The 2487-nt window shown below is 43.2% G+C and overlaps 1 pseudogene; it reads right to left on the bottom strand.

Moving 5' to 3' along the window:
• Positions 1–323: 323 nt before the first annotated feature.
• LOC140523899 (phosphoglycerate kinase 1-like) lies at positions 324–1556 on the bottom strand (annotated as a pseudogene).
• Between the last annotated feature and the right edge of the window lie 931 nt (positions 1557–2487).

The raw sequence follows: 2487 nt of genomic DNA, 5'->3' as shown, positions 1-2487 counted from the left end.
GGCAAAATTTATATATATATATATACATATATATGTATGTGTATATATACATATATATGTATATATATACATATATACTCTACAGATCACAACAATTGTTTACACACACTAAGGAAGTTCAAGTGAGATCTGACAACAGGCACACCCAGGAACCAACAAGGTGAGTTGAGCTGCTTCTGGGGTTCTCATTGCCCCATCTTCTGGCCACTGGTTGAGTCTTGAGGGAGAAACTTGCCTAATGCCAAGGAAAGGGACTGGAAGCACTGCAGGGTCATGTTGGAAGGTCTGTGTACAGGAACCAGCAGGCAGGAAAGTGGCATCCATTAGACATTGCTCAGGGCGGACACCCCAGGAAGGACTTCGCCCTCCAGCAGCTCCAGACTGGCAACACCCCCAGTGCTCACATGGCTGACTTTGTCCTCAGTGTTCCATTTGGCATAGCAAGTGGCAGTATCCCCACCACCAATGAGTGATGCAGCCCTTCTTATTGGCCTCCACCAGATTATTCATTAGCAATTTGGTTCCTCGAGCAAAGGCTCCAACAGAGCTGTTCCATACAATCTGTTTTGCCTGGGCCATGGCTTCTGCATACTTCTTGCTGCTCTCAGGGCCGCAGTCCAAACTCACCCATCTGGCAGGGATGCCAGAGGCCAGTGTGGCTTGGCAGTCTTGGCATATTCATCAAACTTGTCTGCTGTGACGAAGTCAACAGGCAATGTAATCTTGACATCGTTCTTCTCAGTCTTGGCCATCAGGTCCTTGACAGTCTTGGCCCCCTCTTCATCAAAAAGAGAAGTTCTGATCTCCATGTTGTTGAGCATCTTGAGGAAGGTGAAACCCATCCCACCACCAATGATCATCTCATTGACTTTGTCTAGCATATTGTTGATCAACTGGATTTTGTTGGAAACTTTAGCTACACCCAAGCTGGCCAGGAAGGGCCTCTCAGGGATCTCCAGAGCCTTGGCAAAGTAGGTCAGCTACTTTTTCATGGGGAAACCACATGCCTTCTGGGGCAGATTCACTCCCACCTTGGAACTGTGGGCACGGTGAGCAGTTCCAAAAGCGTCATGGACATAGACGTCCCCCAGCTTGGAGAGGGATGCTTGGAAGGCTTCCATTTTGGCTGGCTCAGCTTTGATCTTGCTCCCAGAAGCATCTTTGCCTTTTCCTTCTTCTTCTACACGGAAGTGAAGATTCTCCAGCAAAATGATAGAACCATTAGGTGGGTTAGCACAGGCTTGCTCCACTTCTGGACCCACACAATCTTTCAGGAACAGAACATCTTTGCCCATCAAGGATTTGAACTCCACAGCCACAGGTTCCAAGGAGTATTTGTCAGACATGGGGACACCATCAGGTCAGCCCAAGTGGCTCATCAGAACAGACTTGGCTCCATTATCCAAGCAGTAATTGATGCTAGGAAGAGCAGCCTTGATTCTCTGGTTGTTAGTTATCTCTTTGTTCTTCATAGGAATATTAAAATCCACCCTCATGGTGACCCTTTTCCCCTTCAGGTCCACCTTGTCCAAGGTCAGTTTGCTAGAAAGAAACATGTTGGCGGTGAGGAGATGAAGGGCTAGGCAGGGTGGTGGCGGTGGCTGGAGCTCAGCTTTCTGGAGTTAGGAAGTGCTCTGCACACCAGGGTCAGCGCCTACTGCCAAGAACCAATTTTTATAAGTATTTACATCTGAAAGGATTTTGAGTTTAAGGTAAGGGTCACAATATAAGAAAAGCAATTTAAGATTTGTTCCAAAATGATGTTGTAGTGACACTTGAATGAGAATAAATTTATTGGAGAATCTATTTGCACACTATAGTGGATTATAGTATAATGCATTTTGTAGGCAGTGTAAGTCAGTAACAGAATGATGGGCAGGGCATATGTCAAATAAGAGTGCTGATGAAGAAGACTAAAGGAGGCAGAGAAAAAAAAATAGATTTGATTTTATAAGGTCCAGTGGCAGGAATGCTCAAGTAGAAAGAGTCTAAGAGTCATTGAGTAAATGATAGCTTTTAAATAGAAATGAGGAAAAAGAGATAAAGAGGGTTTTTTCATACTCAACATTTTAAAATCTTGTTGAAAAGGTTTGGTGGATTCATATTTCTATGTAATCATTTTCCAATTTCACAATGCAACCAACTGGAATATATTTTCCTCATTATTAGTAGTAGCATTATTGTTTAGGTCAGGCTTGGGATTTCATCTGTATATGAAAATAATAATGTTGAAAAGCTTTCCACCAAGAAAGATTGGCAATTCATCTGAAATGCTAATATTTAAGGAGTTGTCTGGTCTGCTGAGACATAAATCAGTAAGTCAGGCAATAAGCATTTGTTAAAGGCACACTATGTGCCAGCACTGGGGTAAGGAGGAGGGCTACAAGAAAGATCAGTTCCCATAGATCTCACAAACTATAAGGGAAACAACATGCAATCAAATATTTACAAACAAGCTGTCTGCAAGATAAATAAGAAATAATTATC

The sequence above is a fragment of the Notamacropus eugenii genome, chromosome 2 (assembly GCF_028372415.1).
Source record: "Notamacropus eugenii isolate mMacEug1 chromosome 2, mMacEug1.pri_v2, whole genome shotgun sequence".
NCBI lineage: Eukaryota > Metazoa > Chordata > Mammalia > Diprotodontia > Macropodidae > Notamacropus > Notamacropus eugenii.
This window is presented reverse-complemented; position numbering and strand designations above follow the sequence as displayed.